This window comes from Ambystoma mexicanum, chromosome 5q (genome assembly GCF_040938575.1).
Source record: "Ambystoma mexicanum isolate Mex_15411 chromosome 5q, UKY_AmexF1_1, whole genome shotgun sequence".
In the NCBI taxonomy this organism is placed as follows: Eukaryota; Metazoa; Chordata; class Amphibia; order Caudata; family Ambystomatidae; genus Ambystoma; species Ambystoma mexicanum.
Window position 1 is genome coordinate 1,330,798,493 of NC_090933.1, and position 22,647 is coordinate 1,330,821,139.

Here is a 22,647-nt window from a genome sequence, read left to right on the forward strand (position 1 = left end):
GGGTGATGGGAGACATGAGTGGGGCCCTGGTGGAGGGTGACCCTGCACTGCTGGGGGGTGGGGGTGGTGGGAGACATGAGTGGGGCCCTGGTGGAGGGTGACCCTGGTGGCTGGGGGGTGGGGGTGGTGGGAGACATGAGTTGGACATGGGTGGGGGCCTACTGGCAGGTGCCCCACAGTGCTGGGGGGTGGGGGTGGTGGGGGACATGAGTTGGACATGGGTGGGGGCCTGCTGGCAGGTGCCCCACAGTGCTGGGGGGTGGGGGTGGTGGGAGACATGAGTGGGGCCCTGGTGAAGGGTGACCCTGCACTGCTGGGGGGTGGGGGTGGTGGGAGACATGAGTGGGGCCCTGGTGGAGGGTGACCCTGGTGGCTGGGGGGTGGGGGTGGTGGGAGACATGAGTTGGACATGGGTGGGGGCCTGCTGGCAGGTGCCCCACAGTGCTGGGGTGTGGGGGTGGTGGGAGACATGAGTTGGACATGGGTGGGGGCCTGCTGGCAGGTGCCCCACAGTGCTGGGGGGTGGGGGTGGTGGGAGACATGAGTGGGGCCCTGGTGGAGGGTGACCCTGCACTGCTGGGGGGTGGGGGTGGTGGGAGACATGAGTGGGGCCCTGGTGGAGGGTGACCCTGGTGGCTGGGGGGTGGGGGTGGTGGGAGACATGAGTTGGATATGGGTGGGGGCCTGCTGGCAGGTGCCCCACAGTGCTGGGGGGTGGGGGTGGTGGGAGACATGAGTTGGACATGGGTGGGGGCCTGCTGGCAGGTGCCCCACAGTGCTGGGGGGTGGGGGTGGTGGGAGACATGAGTTGGACATGGGTGGGGGCCTACTGGCAGGTGCCCCACAGTGCTGGGGGGTGGGGGTGGTGGGAGACATGAGTGGGGCCCTGGTGGAGGGTGACCCTGGTGGCTGGGGGGTGGGGGTGGTGGGAGACATGAGTTGGACATGGGTGGGGGCCTACTGGCAGGTGCCCCACAGTGCTGGGGGGTGGGGGTGGTGGGGGACATGAGTTGGACATGGGTGGGGGCCTGCTGGCAGGTGCCCCACAGTGCTGGGGGGTGGGGGTGGTGGGAGACATGAGTGGGGCCCTGGTGGAGGGTGACCCTGGTGGCTGGGGGGTGGGGGTGGTGGGAGACATGAGTTGGACATGGGTGGGGGCCTACTGGCAGGTGCCCCACAGTGCTGGGGGGTGGGGGTGGTGGGGGACATGAGTTGGACATGGGTGGGGGACTGCTGGCATGTGCCCCACAGTGCTGGGGGGTGGGGGTGCAAGGGGACATGTGTTGGTGTTCATTAGTTCAAGGAGACATGTGCCTTTGCTGGGGGGCATGCCCATGTTGGGTGGGCTGCCTGCGGGACATGACCAGGGATGCAGGGTAGTCCCCTGTGGTGTGGGCTGCCTGCAGGGGCCGTGGAGGGTGTACAGGGTACACCTGGGAGGACCCACACTGTCAAATCACATGTGGGACTCCCCGGCACCCCTGAAATACACGTACCGTGCAGAAATCGCGTGTAAAACTTCCCGCGCACCCCTGAAATACACGCGCCCAGGCTATTCGCGTGTAAAACTTCCCGCGCACCCCTGAAATACACGCGCCCAGGCTATTCGCGTGTAAAACTTCCCGCGCACCCCTGATATACACGCGCCCAGGCTATTCGCGTGTGGAACTTCCCGCGCACCCCTGAAATACACGGGCCCAGGCTATTCGCGTGTGGAACTCCCCGCGCACCCCTGAAATACACGCGCCCAGGCTATTCGCGTGTGGAACTTCCCGCGCACCCCTCAAATTCACGCGCCCAGGCTATTCGCGTGTGGAACTTCCCGCGAACCCCTGAAATACACGCGCCCAGGCTATTCGCGTGTGGAACTTCCCGCGCACCCCTGAAATACACGCGCCCAGCCTATTCGCGTGTGGAACTTCCCGCGCACCCCTGAAATACACGCGCCCAGGCTATTCGCGTGTGGAACTTCCCGCGAACCCCTGAAATACACGCGCCCAGGCTATTCGCGTGTGGAACTTCCCGCGAACCCCTGTAATACACGTAGCCCGCTCACCCAGGCCCGATCGCGTGAGGAACTTCCCGCGCACCCCTCAAATTCACGCGCCCAGGCTATTCGCGTGTGGAACTTCCCGCGCACCCCTGAAATACATGCGCCCAGCCTATTCGCGTGTGGAACTTCCCGCGCACCCCTGAAATACACGCGCCCAGCCTATTCGCGTGTGGAACTTCCCGCGCACCCCTGAAATACACGCGCCCAGGCTATTCGCGTGTGGAACTTCCCGCGAACCCCTGAAATACACGCGCACAGGCTATTCGCGTGTGGAACTTCCCGCGAACCCCTGTAATACACGTAGCCCGCTCCCCCAGGCCCGATCGCGTGAGGAACTTACCGCGCACCCCTCAAATTCACGCGCCCAGGCTATTCGCGTGTGGAACTTCCCGCGCACCCCTGAAATACACGCGCCCAGCCTATTCGCGTGTGGAACTTCCCGCGCACCCCTGAAATACACGCGCCCAGGCTATTCGCGTGTGGAACTTCCCGCAAACCCCTGAAATACACGCGCACAGGCTATTCGCGTGTGGAACTTCCCGCGAACCCCTGTAATACACGTAGCCCGCTCCCCCAGGCCCGATCGCGTGAGGAACTTCCCGCGCACCCCTCAAATTCACGCGCCCAGGCTATTCGCGTGTGAAACTTCACGCGAACCCCTGAAATACACGTACCGTGCAGAAATGGCGTGTAAAACTTCCCGCGCACCCCTGAAATACACGCGCCCAGTCTATTCGCGTGTGAAACTTCACGCGAACCCCTGAAATACACGTACCGTGCAGAAATCGCGTGTAAAACTTCCCGCGCACCCCTGAAATACACGCGCCCAGGCTATTCGCGTGTGAAACTTCACGCGAACCCCTGAAATACACGTAGCACGCTCCCCCAGGCCCGATCGCGTGAGGAACTTCACGCGAACCCCTGTAATACACGTAGCCCGCTCCCCCAGGCCCGATCGCGTGTGGAACTTCACGCGAACCCCTGAAATACATGTAGCCCGCTCCCCCAGGCCCGATCGCGTGTGGAACTTCAGGCATTCATCATGGCAGTATATAGGTGCTATTTGTTGGCGCACCTTTTGGCGCACATTTCTTACAGCCGCAGAGACGCTACCGCCTCCTTTCTTGTGGCGGTCGTGTTTGTGCCTGTGCGCTGGTTTGAGCGTGCGCTTTTTTCCCCTATTCTATTCCATGAATACGTGTTGTAGGCGAGCGTGTGGGCGTTCCGCGCACTTGTGCCCTGTACTTCCCCCGTGACGCCCACGTTTTGGCAAGTTGTTCCCCATTCCGAGTGTTACGCCCGTGTTCCGCCTACTTTTATTGCGTGCGCCGCGCTATGTGCGAATTTCGCTGTGGCCTGTGCGATTTTCGCTGTGACCTGGCGCACGCTGTTAGATGGCCTGTGCGCCAACGTGCGCCAACGTGCGCCAACGTGCGCCGCGCACTTTTTTTTCGCACATCCGCTGGTTTTCTCGCGCACGGCCTTCCATGAATCGACGTGCGCTGCTTTTCGTGCGATTTTCGCACGTTCACTGCGATTTTCGCTATTCCACTGCGATTCGCACGTTTTTGCCCACTTGCGCCGCGCTAATTATTCCATGAATCGGCCTCCTAGTTGGAATGGTTGGCTGATTGGTGCTTATTCTGGTGAACATCATCTAGTTAGATGGAAATCGCTGCCACTGGGTTTCTGGAGTCGCCTTAACGAGAAGAACTGGTCATTACCGTACTTACCCTGTTGATCTCAGGGCGCGGACAAAAGCATGTGAGAAGCCACGTCTCATTGCATAGAACCAAGATCCAGCGTGCGTTGCATTGTCCTTTCATAGGGTTCTACCGCTCTACATGCGACTGTGCTGTGGGCGTCTGTCCCTGCCCACATGTGAGGTCCCACGGAGGCCTGAATGGTGCCTCTGGCCGGCTACTGCCCCGGCCTCTCCTGCTCATCTAGTTAGATGGAAATTGCCGGCTCTGGGTTTCTGGTGTCGCCCTAACAAGAAGAACTGGCCATTACCGTACTTACCTTGTTGATCTCAGGGCGCGGACAAAAGCAGGTAAGAAGCCACGTCTCGTTGCGTAGAAACAACATCCAGCATGCCTTGCGTTGTCTTTTCATAGGGCTCTACAGCTTTACCCTGTTGACTTCCTAGCTGAAACTGCACTGGTTACCTGGCCACCCTCTGATCTCGGGCCCAGGTCTCCTACCCCGCCAGTCGCAAACCGGCACTGCCTTCCTGGCAACCCCCGCACTTAGGGGCTGTTTTCTGTATCCCTACAGTCCCACTACCAGCACTTGACACCTGATGCCTGCACTTACCCCTGCACTTGCCACCTGCTGGCCTTACTTTTACTTAATGTTATTTATTCTATTATCCCATGTACTGCCTGTCCCCTCCGCACTTTCCCCCTTCACATGCACTTGCGCGATCTGAAGGACACCTGGCCTAGTAGGATTGTCTTCCCTCTGTTTCCCCTCCCTTGCCTCAACGCACCTTGAAACACTTGTGTATAGGCACGTTATAAATGCCATATCATATCATACAAGGGACTGTGCTGTGGGCGTCGGTATCAGTCATACATATTTTAGACACACCATTAAGTCAAAAACATTTTGCAGATTTTTTTTTTTGAATGTGTTTTTTTTGTTTGGTAAGTAAAAACAAGTGTTAGAAAAAAACCAGGGGTTTGGGGGGGGAACCCCCCATTTTAAACATAAAATTAAAAAAACATTCGGAAAAGAAATTTCGGCAAAATTGCGTCAACAAAATGGCATTCGAAAATATGCCATTCGAAAATATCACTGTAAACCGTGGTCTGTACCCACCCACCTGTGAGGTCCTCGGGAGACCTGAATGGGGCTAGTGCCCGACCAGGTCACTGCTCCCGCCTCTCATCATACAGCGTGCATTACATTGGGCCTCATTCCGAGTACGGCGCTAACCAATCCCGTACCCGGACCGGCAGCGCCTTGGTGGATGGCGGAATCACCGCCCCATTCCAAGGTTGGCGGGGCGGTAATTCCCCATTCACCAAGGCTCTTCCCCGTTCCCGAATGAGCCCCCATAGGGCTCAATGGGAATGGGGAAGATGCAAATAACGGTGACTGTTCATTACGGTCACCGTTATTGGCTTGGAGGCCCCTTTGCGCCCTCGACTTTAACACCTGCTCAAAGCAGGCGTTAAGGGCGAGGGCGCAGAGGGAACTCGGAGTATGGCGGTAAGGGATTACCGCCACCGGTCTCGTTACCGGTGGCCGCTATCCCTTACCGCCATACTCGGAATGAGGCCCATTGTCTTTTCATAGAGTTCTACAGCTCTACATGGGACTGTGCCGTGGGAGTCTGTACCCACCCACCTATGAGGTCCCTGGAAGCCTGAATGGTGCCTGGGCCTGGCCAGCTCACTGCTCCGCCCTCTCCTGTTTCCTGTCATGCGACGTGCATTGCATTGTCCTTTCATAGGGTTCTACAGCTCTACATGGGACTGTGCTGTGGGCGTCAGTCCCAGGGAGGCCTGAATGGTGCCTCGGCCAGGCCACTGCCTCGGCCTCTTCTGCTTCCTATCATACAACATGCATTGCATTGTCCTTTCATAGGGTTCTACAGCTGTACATGGGACTGTACTAAGGGCTTCTGTACCCACCCTCCTGTGAGGTCCTCGGGAGACCTGAATGGTGCCAGTGCCCGACCAGGCTACTACCCCAGCCTCTCCTGCTTCCTATCATAACTTTTTTGCACACAGTGCTCCCCACCATCTGCACCATCCCTGGGGAATCCATCCTCTGTAGCTCACATTTAGCAGCCAACGGGGTCGGACTAGCATTTTCCGGTTTTGCAAAGTGCTTGACATGCAATGTAATGTAATAAAACCTGTTTCATTTGTAGAGCAGTGATTTATTGTTATTGGGTAGGAGTTACTTAACTGTGGGGTGTAGTTTGGGCATGGCGCGCATGCCGAGTGTGGCTCATTGTAGTGTTTCACCCTGGGCACCAACTGGACTAGTAACTGTCCTGCCTGGATGGGCTCCTTTTTAACTCCCTGGGATCTCAAATGCTACGTTTTTAAACATGAAATATGTCTCTTCAGGAATCATTGGGGAATCATTTACTGTAGGTGAGTGACCGGCGACTATTCACTCCTCTTTTAGTGAAAAAGTGATCCTCTGTTTTGGCCAAGTGTTATTTATGTGGTCTCTGCTTGTTCTTCATAAACCTCCAGTTAATCATGTCTTCTGTGTATGTGATGGAGGGTGCATTCCTAAACAGGTAGAGAACGGAAGCTCCTCTTTGGACGTTTTGATTATATATCGTCCTAGGATGTCTTGTGTTGTTAGTATTTAATTAATAACATAATAATGTCTTCCATTTATAGATCTAAACACACTATTGTGTCGTCCTACTCTGCAAAACGTAAGAAGCACAGACACAAAAAGGTAAATGCTGTAACTGCTGTAGTTTGTTTGTCTGCACAGGTTATTCTATGCTTCTGAGATGGTTAGTCTCCCACCCTGCGTTCCTGGACCCCTCATGTCCCCTTCTCTCCTGTCTTGTCTCCATTCCTCCCCCCTGCCTCTTCCTGGAACTGGTGTCTCAGTGGACTAGTGCATTCTCTGGAAGGATCCATGTTTGTGTGTGTGTGTGTGTGATCTCGTAGTCAATGGCTTCAATCTCTGAAGGTCCACCCAACCCTTCCTCCATCCAAGATTAACAGAATGAGCCGCTGAGTTGTGTAACAATGAACATCTGTTACCTTCTGTCTATAACACCAAAATACACCAGTGTGTGTGGGGGAGCGGGGTGCACTCTACAAATACACATATTGGGCCTCATTACGAGTCAGGCGTTAAGGGGTTAACGGCGCCGTAAACGGCGCCTTCCCTTAACGCCTGAATCCGAGGTCCCTTTGCGCCATGGTGTTTTTAAAGCCTGCTTTTTGCAGGCGTTAAAATCCATGGCGCTAAGGGACCATGGTGTAATTTGCGCCTTCCCCACTCCCATTATGCCCTATGGGGCAAAAATGGGAATGGGGAAGGGTAAATGGGAAATGGGGATTTACCGCCCCACTCACCTTGGAATGGGGCGGTAAATCCGCCATCCACCATGGTGTAAACATAGTTTACACCATGGTGGTAAGGGTACGGCCCAGGCGGTAACTTACCGCCTGGGTCGTAATGAGGCACATTATGTTATGTTAATCCTTTCTTCTGTGCCGTCCTTTTAAACTTAATTGGTAATTCGCTATTGGACCTGTATGGTGGATCTCAGCACTTTTCTATAGGGGCGGAGGAGTGGAGTTGTAAAAATGAGTTAAATAAGCACATTGGTAGCTACATCTAGTGTTGGTTGTTCTCTTTGCTGATCACCTGGGGAGCAAGGGATTGATGGTAAAACCTTAATCTGGAGGGGCTGAATGAAGCGGACCACCAGATCTGCACTTTGGCGGGTGTTGTTTTGTTTCTAGGCATGAATGAATGAGCTTTCTGGGGGGGGGGGGGTAATTGAGAGCATGCAGTAGAGGCGATGGAAGTATGACAGACGCACACTCCCCTTGCCTGCCCACCCACTAGAGGGGTCACAACATGAGGTGTTTGAAACGGTAGCCCTCGCTCTTGTGAAAGACGGTGAGTCGAGGGCAGTGACATGGCCACTTGCACACGCACGTGAACAGTCAGGTGATCCGAGTATTGCAGGCTCCTGAAAATATCTGTATCCCTTATTTATTAACTTCTTGTCTCCAGTAATGGGATGAAATTACCAACTGGCATTGTTGGGACCCCGTATTGGCTAGCATCCTGTGTGCATTCCCGATGACGACCCACTTTGAGGCATTCTCCCACAAATTTCCCTGGGAGAGAAGCTCCAAGGTGTGGCTCCATCAACTGGGCCTAGGTCTTCATCAAGTCCTCACAGCTCACACCCTGCAGATACTGTTGCTCACATCAGCATGATTCAGTCATAAGATTGCATCCATGTCAAGGCACTGCGGGAACATCAGAAGATGGACTGAACCTCACCTGCATCATGGTACATGCACACACATCACCGAACAGTAGACGTTCCGTCACAGTGCACTCATGGACAACTAGGCCACATCAGTCAATCACATATCGTGATGCTCATGTGTCATGCATCCATGTTGTTGACCAGTCACACACTCACTACTCACACACGCACATGTACACCATGCATATCCATGAAGGTGACATAAGCATCCATGTCTCACCCCCCTCGCATGGCCAAGTCCAGACACAGGCATGCAAACATGTGTGCGTCGTCACATGCTGGTGCACATTATGCATTGCAACACACACCATTGATGTGGAACACGCTTGACTGGACTTGCATGCAGCACTGTCGTGGACATTCACACAGACATCCGTACATGTGGCATGCCAGATATGAGGCCAAGGTGGACACTCCAGCCACACCTCTGCGGGATGTGCTATTTGAGGGATCTAAAATCCTGATATTGGACCATCCTGGCAGGAGGGGTGTTAGGGAGAATTGTCATAAATGTGCCAATTCCCTCTACCTTAGAGCCATCCAGCTCTTTTGCTAAACCTTTGGGACTGTCTGTATTTTATTTGATTATGGAGTTTCTCTTCACTCCATAGGCATCTTCTTTTCTGGTGTGTCACACAGCTCCCTCAGTGCAGTGACACAGGGAAGACTTACAGGCTCTCCCAAGGTTTAAATACCTTCTCTGGGATTAACTTCTGTTCCCCAGAGAATGTAAAGTTAAATTGACTTTACTAGTCTTTTTAAATTCCTAGACCCAGCCCACCCTGCCTTATAGCTGAGTGCTGGAGGGAATACCTAGTACCTAGTATTCCCTGTGTCTAGAAAACTCATGTAGCATCCAGTGGTATTACCATGATTTTCCAGACCGCAAACCGTTTAAACGCTCCGGTAGCTAAAATCCCCCGGAGCCATGTTTTTCAAGATGGCGTCTGAGCCCCCTCTGTAAAAACAGATCCCGGTCTTCTTTTTTCACCATTTCTTTTTAGAAAGGTCCTTCTAGTGTTTGTCTGCGCACCAAACCAGGTTTGGTCCCTTTGTTCCATCGCCTTTGGCAGGCTTCAGTACTGAAGGCTGCCTCTGGCGCCTGAGTGTCTGGGGTGGGCAGGAAGTAAGGGAAGTGCCCGAAACTCACTGTGCTTAGTCTCCTAGGAGACCCGAATGCACTCTGGCGTGATCGGCCGGCTGGCTGTCTGGCAAGGACAGCCACCCTGCTGGGTGATTGACAGCTAGGCTGGAATGAATGGGAGGGAACTGGATAAAAGACAGTTCTCTGGGGCTTGGAAGGCAGAGTCGACCACTGGAACGAGAGAACCGAAGACGAGCCGAAGGAAGACGACTGCTGCAACTCCTGGACCATTGGTTTGCCTGGTGAAGCCCTGCTGCAGGTCTGAATCGCCTGAAACTCCCTCGACAGAGAAGCCCCTTCAAGGACGACTTCTCCCTTTGAGTTGGTGGGACCAATGAACTCGTAAGCCACTTGGACACCGTCTCCATACTGGCAGAATTTTCTGCAGAGTGCTGTGGAAAACCGGATAGCCAGTGAGAAGGAAACCACCTTGTGGACTTTAAGGCACTACCACCTTAAATCAATGTTTTGCCAGCTTGTGGGCATGTCCCCACGACTGAGGCACAGGAACAACGAGATGTGCAGTAACTGCCAGGAACACCAGCCTCAGCTACAGCTTTTCTTCATTTAAAAGGTACTGTGCAAACCCGATCGAGATAATTTATCTCACATGACAAAAGTTCGTACAACTTTTGCAACTTTCAGGCCTGATCAGCCTGTGACCCCTCAAATGATTCTTTTGTCCGCAAACTACTTCTGAGAACCTTTACAGAGACTTAAACGTTTGGAAACCAGAACCGTTGTATCCTATACAAGACTTCTACCCCATTGACTTGGCCCTTCTGGTAAACTCAAATACTCTGAACTATCTTAGAACATTGTGATATGTGATCCTTTCTGTATATTTCTCTAATAACTTTTGCCTTTTTACTGCTCTATCGAAATAACCTGAATGCCATTTTGCTCCTACTTCATGGTAGTGTAAATGCCTCAGAACATGGAGTACAGTACTGTACTATATGTGAGTGTGATATTAATTGCTTCTTCTTAGTGAATGCTTTGGAACGGACTGTAAAATAAATTAAGAAGTGTTTTACCAAGAAAACTTGTGTAAGAATCTATTTGTGTAAGAATCTATTTGAGTGATTGTAATTACAAACATCTTTTACTGCTCACAGCTCATTTAAGATAAGCCTGGCTGCTCAGCTCGCTACCAAAAGGGTGTGGTACAGACTTATACTAAGTGTTGGGTGTGCTTCCACCTGTAGACAGAATTGTGTGTAGTGTTCCAAGAGGGAACTGCATACAAATCTTGCCTAACAAGGGGCGAGGGATGGACATCATTGGTTAAGGACTTTAACACTGATGTGTCAAAGCCTTTATGTGAAATATAGCATTAAGAGTCGTGGTTTTAGGTCAGAGTAACTTGATGTTGGAGTTATGGTACCATCTGCTGGGGAGGAACGTAAATATTTTAGAACCAATATATTTTGTTTTCAGAAATATCACTCACACTCGCCTCACTGTAAAATCATGATGTAGTCAATTGCGTGTGAAAATGGGCAGCAAATATAGGTAAACCTACTTGTTCCAATGAGGGGAAATACATATTTTTGTGTTGCTCTCTTGGGAGCTTTGCTTAAAATGGCCGCCGGTTTTCTGTCCTCTCTGTGGCCTGTCGTTCCTTGGCCGCCTTGTGCTTCCCGATGCCGTTCTTTTCTTCTTCTTGCACCCGACCATTGGAACGCTCTTCCACATTCTATCCATGCATCCTGTACCTCATTCTGTCTGGAAATTTCAGGTCACCTATCGGATTTTTCTTTCCTCTAATCAGCCTTGATCATTGATTTTTGTTATCGTGCTTCGTTTTTATTGTACCATTGTAAGCGCTCAATAAATAAAATACCAATACTGCTTTTAAAAGAAGCAAAAAACAATTGTACCCTTCTTATGAAATAATGTATTCATGTGATCAGTTCATGTTAGACTTTACACATATAAAAATGATTACAAAACATGGATGTAATACAATTCCTCATAAAACTACAAATCACTAATGTAATCATTAATTTCCATCGAATCTAAATAGCAATTCATCACTAATGATGTAGCATAACTTTCCGCAATATTCACAATGGCTCCTACTTGAGCTCCTAAAATAACATTTGGACCTTAACATTTGTTTTTCCATTGATTCAGGCTAATTCTGATTAAGACGATAAGTCATTCTGTTTTCTTAATAAATCATCAGCTTCCATACACAGTGTAAAGCAGCGTGCAGTGCCTTCTTCTCGGTTTTCAAGCAGTGCTGGCAGAAACTATCATCTCTGATACTGTCCTAACGATTAACAAAGCCTCCTAGACAGACATGGATAATGATCCCTTTTTCCTGCATCCTCCCAGGACAGACCTGTATAATGATCCCTTTTCCCTGCATCCTTCCAGGACAGACCTGTATAATGATCCCTTTTCCCTGCATCCTTCCAGGACAGACATGTATGATGATCCCTTTTCCCTACATCCTCCCAGGACAGACCTGTGTAATGATCCCTTTTCCCTACATCCTCCCAGGACAGACCTGTGTAATGATCCCTTTTCCCTACATCCTCCCAGGACAGACCTGTGTAATGATCCCTTTTCCCTGCATCATCCCAGGACTGACCTGTATAATGATCCCTTTTCTCTACATTCTGCCAGTACATGCTAAGCTGTTTCCTCCATAATCGATAGTTTACACAATCCACATGTTCCTTTTGATTTCGGGCTACCTCTTTCAGGTCCTATTACTGTCGGCACTGGTAACCGGTTTGTGCCAAGAATCAGTAAGGATGTATGCAACAGTGGGATGGAGGGGAAAAGGGGGGCACGTGGCTATTGGCAATGTGATGGTTGTAGCGGTGCTGTGTTCGCTGTAGCACACTTAGGGAAGGATAATGGGACGCAAACTGAAGGCTGAAGGTGAATGTGCCCAAACCGCCGAGCCAGAGACATGAACCTAAATAAAGATGGCCTAGTGAATAACGTAATCCACTGGGTACGGGCCAAAAGGGATGCCTTTCCATAACTGGGAGCGACATAGTGGTATGCGAACGGTTGCCAGGGTTCACAGGCAGGGTTACGATGTCCAACTAGCTGACCCCAGGATGATGCAAGATGCTTTATTGATGGAGAAGAGAGGGTATCCAGTCATTGCATCGAATACAAAGCATTGAATGGCAAAAGCATTGAATGCATTTTTTTCAAAGGTAAAGGTTTTATTTTAATTATGAGGGGTTTAATTTTAATTATGATGGGTTTTAAGGGGTACAAAAACGGGGGTTGGTGGGAAACCCCCCCATAAAAAAATGAGGAAAACTAATGGGGAAAAAATGCATTCGATGCTTATTTTGGCTGCTTTTATTTTAGATGCTAAGGCATTCGAAGCAATCACTATAAACCAGCAGAGAGCCCTACAACAGCATGATCTTGAAACTTCAATCAAATTATCAGCGCCAAAAGAGCAACTGGGCGAGGGAGGCGGGAGGAAGAGTTGCTTTGGGTCGGACAAACTGTGGTATGGATGAATGGGATACAGGCGGGCACAGCTGTTTCCAGTTACTGCCAATTTCAATTAGGACAGTCTCCATATTATTTCGACTTCTATTTATGGAGCTCTGTGGCAAAAAAGGACCTTTGGCACAGGGCCTACTAAATACAATCCCAGAAACTCCCAGGCGATCGCCTGCAAGAACCACACGAGTGCCCTGCTAGTGGACTTCCAGATATTTGTGAATTTCAATTATTATACGATTATATTGCCATTGTGATATGCCCAATCTAGAGGTTCCCCCCAACTTAAGCGATGTGAGGCCACAAGACTGAGCCTGTCTTTGACAGGTGATCCTTGTGCCTCGCTGCGGCTGGAATGCCCCAGAGAGGGTTGGATGGTGCCGGTAGGCTCAGAATGGAGCAACTTTCATTAACAGCTGGGGGACCTGCTGGTTTTGTGGGGAAGCGGGCCCCCCAGTACCGTGTAGAATGAGGGGGCGGACACCCCAGTCCTATGTTGCCTAAGGCTGATGTTTTGGTTAAACAGGATATCCTGGGTCAGAAGGATGATGAAGTTGAGTCACCCATTGGACCCATCGTACAACACTGGCATGGAGTGCGCGCCCCATCTTGGTATGTTGCTGGTGTTAACAAACATTTGGTGGACAACAAATGGCTTGGTTTTATTTGCACCTTTTTTTTAAGCCCCCCACCTCCAGGGGTATGACGTGTATGGGATTCCTGCACCCAGGGCCAGCATGACCGCCCTATTTTACTGGGGGGATTGTCATCTACAATACGAGCCTTTAGACAGCATGGTGGAGATAATGGAGGAGGAGGATCGCCACTGGGGTATCCATGCTATAAATTCAGTCCAGCCAAAGAGGCAGTATCTGCTGGCGGAGGAGGCTGCAATGTTGCTGATGGGGCGGGGGGGTAGGGGGTGTTAACCTTAGGGTCTGTAATGGCTATTTTCCTGGGGATATGCTGGCCATTGAGACATTTGTTAATGTCCACTCGCGCAGTAAAGTAGACTGTATCTTGCCAAATGTAGAGGCGTGGCTATCTGTAGCTAATTTATACATACACAAGGGAAGCGAGAGTGACCATCGTCTGCTGGTGCTGGTCCTAAGAGCCGTTCTGGGTATTGAAAGCGACTGATTCTACTGGCATGAGTGTTCCACTGGCTTTTGTGGGACATGCCCAGTGTAATATCACGTGGATTAATGGTTATCTAGCACTGGTCCCGCCATTGGTTTATGGGGACTTTCTATCTCTTGTAGAACATATGACGACTTTAGAGAGTACTGCGCATCTAACAGTACAGAAGGTCCATGCCGACCTGATGAGGAAACTTGACCCGTTTCTCTAAATCTCAAAGCGGTTCCTTTCCTTGTGATTGCCCTAAGCCCTTGGTATGATGCTGACTGTAGAGCAGCAAAAAGGGATTTTATTCTACAAGCTAGGCTCCAACGCACTGTGTGTAGCTCAATTATCCAAGAGACCAGCTAAGCATACCGTTTGCTCCTGAAAGAGAAGAAACAAGCATGGACTAAAGAATTTTGGAGCCAACTGCTGACAGCTATTGGCAGGGGGTGGCTCACAGGGTTTCTGGGGAATCGTGGGATTATGAAGTGAGAACACCAGTAGTATCAGCAGGGCTGTGTTCCTGAATCCGTGTGGGTCAATAATCTTTCTGAACTATACACAGAGAATAGGTCTCTTGTCTGGGATACACAAGGCCTCCTGGCCCACACTCCTTGTGTGATTGACCTCACTGATGCATCCTTTGTCATCTCTTGTGAGGAGGTTAGTAGAGCTCTACAGAAGCAGAAATTAGACAAGGCCCCAGGTACGGATAGGGTCCCTGTTAATTTTTTGGTGTCAGAACCTTGCATATGGGTTCCATATTTGACTAGGCTGTTTAACTCTGTTGTACAAACTAGTGTTTCTGTCTCTTGGACGCAGGTAGAGATTGTGCTGTGTTTTTTGTTATTTTTATTTTTTATTTATTTTTTAAAGGGATCTACCAGGATCTACCATCCCATATCTCTGCATGAAGGAGGCAAAATATATGCTAAAGTAGTATTGAGCCGCCTGGAAGCCTGGATTAGTGATAATAATCTTATTGTCATGGTCATGCAGGTTTCTGCTGTGCCCCAATCACTGTGGATCAAAGCTTGAGGTTGCGCTTAAAGGAAAATGAATGTGTATGCCATCTTTGTAGTCCTTCGTACGGCTTTTGATACTGTGCCAAGGAGCCGCCTGTGGGAAGTTTTACGTAGTTTAGATATCCCATTGAATTTGCTTGCGGCCATTCAAAAACTTTATTCAGGCAACACTGCTGTGGTGCGCTGGGGCACTGATGGGAGCACACCACAACCCACTTGCATTGAGAAGGGAGTCCGCCAGGGTTGTGTGCTGATTCCCAAGCTCTTTTGCATTTCCATCAATGGGATTATTGCTTATTTGGTGCCTGCGTGTACTGATGCCCCAAAACTGGCTGGTGATATCATCCCAGTCTTAATGTTCGCATATGATGCGGTCCTTCTCTCTCCTAAACAGATAGGCGCCAAGAAACAAGATTTCTGTGGGGGAAATAGCCTAGCCGTCAATGTTGCAAAAACTAAGAGCATGGACTTCAGTGTGAGGGGAAAAGAAGAAACCGAAACCCCTAAGGTTAGACCTGGAAGAGGGTTGCATAGATCGGGTTGACCTCTATGATTATCTAGGCTTGAAGGTAGTGTTGTCCTGCTGTTGGGATCTGCACATGGCCACGGTGAGGGTCTCATTGGCTGCATACAGTGGGGATCTCTAGAGCTTCTCGGCCGAATTTGGCAATGTTGCTTTCTTACAAAGCCCAAGCAAGGCAGGCACTATCTACGGAGCGGAGTAGTGGGGGGCATACAAACTGCTCACTACTAACCACAATTGAAAATAAATATCTGATGAACGTGCTCGGTCTCCATTTGGCTACCCTGAATATACCAGTTTGGTTGGAAATGGGGATCCAAAGTCTACATGCCGACAGTGGCCTATTTATTACTAAGTTTGCTTGCAGTAAAAAAAAACTTCAGTATAGGGAGGCCGTGAAAGATGTTTTGATGCAGGCTGGGGGTGTGGCTCTGCCGTGGTTCGTACATATTAAGGGAGAAATGAGAGTACTGGGCTTGAGTGAGCTTTGGTGCCTTCCCTCAGCTATGACTAGTGCAGACCAGAGAGAGGTGAAATCGGCGACGTTGATGAATTTTGAACGCAACTTTGTTGCTAAAGCCGAAGGTTCAACTGCCTTGCTGCACTACTGTGATATGGAGCAGAATATGGGTTATGTGGGCCTTGCTGCACTACTGTAATATGGCGCAGGATATGGGTTATGCGGGCCTTGCTGCACTACTGTGATGTGAAGCAGAATATGGGTTATGAGGTGTATCTGGGTTTTCTAAACCCCAAATATGAAAGATCATTGTATGCTACATTTCTAATAGGGCCTCAAGCAATCACTAGCCTCTGTAATAAGTGGGACCATTCTGTTTCTGCGACTTGCCCCCTGTGTGATTGCATTGGTAAACATTCTGCTCCAATACTAGCAATGTGCCAGTAGTTTGTGTGGGCATGGAGACTCTGAGAAGGAAAAGACCATGTTGGTTGTATCTGGGGACGATTTCCTGTACTAATGATCCCCATTGCCCGAGGCGTTTTCCTCTGTGTGTGGTGTTGATCTGCACTATTGAGATGCTCGAATACTTCCTCCCCCCCTCCCCCCCCAGAAACCCAATGCCTCCAGAGCTCTGGTTCTCCAGGCTGGGCTACTGCAACAGCCTCTGCCTCAATCTACCTCTTTCCATTGCAGCTGCAGCAAAGCACCCATGGGTGCCCATTTTGTCAAAATGGTCCTGGTCTTCTTTTTTTGCCATTTCTAAGGTCCTTGAGATTAACTCTGCATGCCAAACCAGGTTTGGTCCCTTCTGCACTCCCTACTCTCACACATGAACACTCTGCAGACCTCCTCTCTCCAGTAGCCTCTGCACTCCCTACTCCCACACATTAACACTCCGCAGGCCTCCTCTCTCCAGTAGCCTCTGCACTCCCTACTCCCACACATTAACACTCCACAGACCTCCTCTCTCCAGTAGCCTCTGCACTCCTTACTCTCACACATTAACTCTCCACAGACCTCCTCTCCAGTAGCCTCTGCACTCCTTACTCTCACACATTAACACTCCACAGACCTCCTCTCTCCAGTAGCCTCTGCACTCCTTACTCTCACACATGAACACTCCACAGACCTCCTCTCTCCAGTAGCCTCTGCACTCCTTACTCTCACACATGAACACTCCACAGACCTCCTCTCTCCAGTAGCCTCTGCACTCCTTACTCTCACACATTAACACTCAGCAGACCACCTCTCTCCAGTAGCCTCTGCACTCCTTTCGCCTCCTTTGGTCTCTCGGATGCGCTCCTCCACCTCCTTTCCTCACCCAACTAACACACCACATATTTTTTATTCTGCTGAATTTCCACCAAAATAGTATATCATTACTGCCACTTGGTCGCGTGGCGTTACCACGGGATTACAAGTGGTGGTAGGGCGGTGTAAATACACATTTATTTTTAACCTATAGCGCTCCATTGAGATTTTGGTGGAATTACTGCATGCTGTGTTTCCACCATGGTAATTCATGGTAATTCAGCTGATTGCCTGATGCTGGAGGGAAATCCTCCACTTTTCCTTCAAACTCAGAATTTGGCGATGTGGTAAAAGTGTTGGTAATTCTGTTCCTGCCAAAAAGTGGCAGTACAGGAATTGCCACTTTTCATACTGCATCGCCAAACTCTTAATGAGGCCCATGGTTCAGTTACATATGGTATGTTGTTGGTGATGGCGTTGTATATCTGTAGACCAGCCTACACCAGAGTATAAACTACGTTATGTATGCAAGAGTCCTTAAGATGTGCTTTGTTTCACAGGTGGCAGTGAAGTTATGTATTCAGAGCATCAGGTGACAAATGGGGAGTTCCTATACTCATCGTATGTCCTGTATGAGATGTGATTTTTCACCCCTATGCATAGACCTCCAACCGGTCGGCCTTTTCCCCTTTGATAGCAGCTTTGCGCTATATATATATATATATATATATATATATATATATATATATATATATATATATATATATATATACACAGGGGAAAAAACTTTGTTAAAGGGACGTTATGGTAAAGTTGCGCTACTAAAAACCTATGAAATTCAGTGAAACAACTTTGTCAAAGGAACGTTATGGTTCCAAGTAAAACCGAAAAACCCTTGAAATTGGCCAGTTATGGTAAGCTAAGCAACCATAACTCACGCCACCACCGTGCACTGCTAAGACTAACACCCAGGACATCAAAGATGACATCACAAATGTCATTGATGACATCACCGATGACATCACATGTGTATGTACTTTTCATGAGATATGTGTACAAGGGATTCTTATTATAATGTTGCGCAACAAGTGTCAAGGATCATTGCAATAAATATCATACCCTAATTAGTGCATTGAACGATGCATTGATATAAATAGCATTCTATTATGGAGTTCTATCTAGTATACTAAGCTACTGATACAGAAACATAACATGGTGTGCAGTGTACAAGATGAAGGTATAATATGCGTAATGTTAATATGTTGAATAATGAAATGATAATTGTTTTCTTAATAGATTTTTGTGTACTGTGAAATATGTAATACGTAGCTAATAAAACATTATAATAGACAAAACACAAAGACACAAGAACACATACCAATATGGGTATATACAGGGAAAGTGAAGTTAGCAAAAAAGCACAAGTAGTAGCAGAAACAATTCATAACGTAACTGATTATTTTCATGCAAATAAATGATTGCTCTGTTTCAAAGCTGCTATTCACCCTATGTATATGTATCACTTGATGTGATTGGACCCACAGGGAAAGTACAGCCATAAAAAAAAACAACAGAACTATCAGAAAGTGCTCATAAGTCTATTGATTATCTTTATGCACAAAAAGGATTGCTGTCTTTCAAGCTTGTGTCTTCCCGTATGTATATGTTTCATATGATGTGACTGGACTCTAACAGAATTGCTGTAAGAACCTACTTGAAGGATACATCTACAAATAAAATAAAATGTTTAGTTACTGACTGTTACTGAAGAAAACCATGTGGCCTAGATATGTCAGCAAAAGAAAAAAGAGTGAGCCAGACATGTGATGTCATCAGTGATGTCATCAATGACATTTGTGATGTCATCTTTGATGTCCTGGGTGTTAGTCTTAGCAGTGCACGGTGGTGGCGCGAGTTATGGTTGCTTAGCTTACCATAACTGGCGAATTTCAAGGGTTTTTCGGTTTTACTTGGAACCATAACGTTCCTTTGACAAAGTTTTTTCATTGAATTTCATAGGTTTTTATTAGTGCAACTTAACCATAACGTCCCTGTAACATTTTTTTTACTAAATTTTAAAGGTTTTTATTAGTACAACGTGACCATAACATCCTTTTCAATAGATGAAGACCACTAACATCTTATGTCCTCAAAGTGGGAATGCCTGGTGGTAAAAAAAACAAAAAGATTTTCCTTCCTACGCCGGGACGCCTGCGGCGTCTCGGTGTAGGAAGGAAAATCTTTTACCAAGATGGCCACCATGGAAAGGGAAGGCGGGGTGTATAAAGAACACAACGGCGCATGAGCGGGGTTGGGGGGCACAGGGGAGACACATGGGCATGAGCGGGGGGTGAGAGGGAACAGGGTACAAACGGGGCATGGGCGGGGGGGAAAAGGAAGGAAACACAGGGCATGAGCGGTGGTGGGGGGAACACGAGAGAGACACGGGGCATGAGCAGCGGGTGGGGAGGAACATGAGGGAGACACGGGGTATGAGCAGGGGGTGAGGAGGAACACGAGGGAGACACAGGGCATGAGCGGGGGGGTACAGGGCACATACGGGACATGAGCGGGGGTGGGGAGGAAAGGAGAGAGACAAGGGGCATGAGCAGGGGGTGGGGGGGAACACGGGCATGAGCGGGGGGTGGGGGCAACAGGAGACAGACAGGGGGCATGAGCAGGGGGTGGGGGGCAAAAGGAGACAGATACAGGGCATGGGTGGGAGCAAGAGGAGACAGACACGGGGCATGAGCAGGGGGGGCAACAGGAGACAGACATGGGGCATGAGCGGAGGGGTGGGGGGTACAGGAGACGGACATGAGCGGGGTGTGGGGGGGTACAGGAGACAGACACAGGGCATGAGCAGGGGGTGGGGGGCAAAAGGAGAGAGACACGGGGAATGAGCGGGGGGTGGGGGGAACAGGAGACAGACATGGCACGAGCGGGGGGTGGGGGGAACAAAGGAGACAGACACGGGGCAGCAGCGGGGGGTGGGGGTCAACAGGAGACAGACACGGGGCATGAGCGGGGGGTGAGGGCAACAGGAGACAGACACGGGGCATGAGCAGGGGGTGGGGGGGAACAGGAGACAGACACGGAGCATGAGCGGGGGGTGGGGAGAACAGGAGACAGACACGGGGCATGAGAGGGGGTGGGGGGCAACAGGAGAGAGACACGGGGCATGAGCGGGGAGTGGGGGGAACAGGAGACAGACACGGGGCATGAGCGGGGGGTGGGGGCAACAGGAGAGAGACACGGGGCATGAGCGGGGAGTGGGGGGAACAGGAGACAGACACGGGGCATGAGAGGGGGTGGGGGGCAACAGGAGAGAGACACGGGGCATGAGCGGGGAGTGGGGGGAACAGGAGACAGACACGGGGCATGAGCGGGGGGTGGGGGCAACAGGAGAGAGACACGGGACATGAGCGGGTGGGGGAACCGGAGACAGACACGGGGCATGAGCGGGCGGTAGGGGGTACAGGAGACAGACATGGGGCATGAGCGGGGGGTGGGGGCAACAGGAGAGAGACACGGGGCATGAGCGGGGAGTGGGGGGAACAGGAGACAGACACGGGGCATGAGCGGGGGGTGGGGGGGAACAGGAGACAGACACGGGGCATGAGCGGGGGGTGGGGGGAACAACAGAGACAGACACGGGGCAGGAGCGGGGGTGGGGGTCAACAGGAGACAGACACGGGGCATGAGCGGGGGGTGGGGGCAACAGGAGAGACATGGGGCATGAGCGGGGGGTGAGGGGCAACAGGAGACAGAGACGGGGCATGAGAGGGGGTGGGGGCAACAGGAGACAGACACGGGGCATGAGCGGGGGGCTGGGGGGAACAGGAGACAGACACGGGGCATGAGCGAGGGGTGGGAGGAACAGGAACAAGACACGGGGCATGAGCAGGGGGGTGGGGGGCAACGAGAGAGACACGGGGCATGAGCGTGTGGGGGGAACAGGAGACAGACACGGGGCATGAGCGGGTGGGGGGAACAGAAGATAGACACGGGGCGGGAGGTGGGGGGGAACAGGACACAGACACGGGGCATGAGCGGGGTGTGGAGGGGAACAGGAGACAGACACGGGGCATGAGCGGGGGGTGGGGGAAGGGGAGAGACACACGGGGCATGAGTGGGGGGAGGGAGAGAGACACACGGGGGTGGGTGGGAGGGAGAGAGACACACGGGGCATGAGCGGGGTGGGGGGAGGGAGAGAGACACACGGGGGTGGGTGGGAGGGAGAGAGACACACGGGGCATGAGCGGTGGGCGGGAGGGAGAGAGACACACGGGGCATGAGCGGGGGTGGGCGGGAGGGGGGAAGACACACGGGGCCAAGAGCGGGGGTGGGCGGGAGGGGGCAAGGGACACGGGGCCAAGAGCGGGGGTGGGTGGGAGGGGGCAAGAGACACGGGGCCAAGAGCGGGGGTGGGCGGGAGGGGGCAAGAGACACGGGGGCCAAGAGCGGGGGTGGGCGGGAGGGGGCAAGAGACACGGGGCCAAGAGCGGGGGTGGGCAGGAGGGGGCAAGAGACACAGGGCCAAGAGCAGGGGTGGGCGGGAGGGGGCAAGAGACACGGGGCCAAGAGCGGGGGTGGGCGGGAGGGGGCAAGAGACACAGGGCCAAGAGCAGGGGTGGGCGGGAGGGGGCAAGAGACACGGGTCCAAGAGCGGGGGTGGGCAGGAGGGGGCAAGAGACACGGGGCCAAGAGCGGGGGTGGGCGGGAGGGGGCAAGAGACACGGGGCCAAGAGCGGGGGTGGGCAGGAGGGGGCAAGAGACACGGGGCCAAGAGCGGGGGTGGGCAGGAGGGGGCAAGAGACACGGGGCAAGAGCGTGGGTGGGGGGGTACAGGAGACAGACACACGGGGCAAGAGCGGGGGTGGGGGGGTACAGGAGACAGACACACGGGGCAAGAGCGGGGGTGGGGGGGTACAGGAGACAGACACACGGGGCAAGAGCGGGGGTGGGGGGGTACAGGAGACAGACACACGGAGCATGAGCGGGGGGTGGAGGGCAACAGGAGAGAGACACGGGGCATGAGCGGGGGGTGGGGGCAACAGGAGACAGACACGGGGCATGAGCGGGGGTGGGGGGAACAACAGAGACAGACACGGGGCATGAGCAGGGGGTGGGGGGCAACAGGAGACAGACACGGGGCATTAGCGGGGGGGTGGGGGCAACAGGAGACAGACACGGGGCATGAGCAGGGGGTGGGGGGCAACAGGAGACAGACACGGGGCATGAGCGGAGGGGTGGGGGGCAACAGGAGACAGACACGGGGCATGAGCAGGGGGTGTGGGGTACAGGAGACAGACACGGGGCATGAGCGGGGGGGTGGGGGGGTACAGGAGACAGACACGGGGCATGAGCGGGGGGTGGGGGCAACAGGAGAGAGACACGGGACATGAGCGGGTGGGGGGAACAGGAGACAGACACGGGGCATGAGCAGGGGGGGGCAACAGGAAACAGACATGGGGCATGAGCGGGGGGATGGGGGGGTACAGGAGACAGACACGGGGCATGAGCGGGGGTAGGGGGTACAGGAGACAGACACGGGGCATGAGCAGGGGGGG

General features: G+C 51.9%; 1 protein-coding gene across 1 annotated transcript in view; it reads left to right on the top strand.

Moving 5' to 3' along the window:
- Positions 1-22,647, top strand: part of LOC138498538 (zinc finger protein 615-like) — an 80,666-nt gene that overhangs the window by 23,940 nt on the left and 34,079 nt on the right. The window contains exon 2 of the mRNA XM_069622320.1: positions 6,424-6,484. The gene's annotated coding sequence lies outside the window, so the exon portion shown is untranslated. The remainder of the gene's footprint in view (positions 1-6,423; positions 6,485-22,647) is intronic.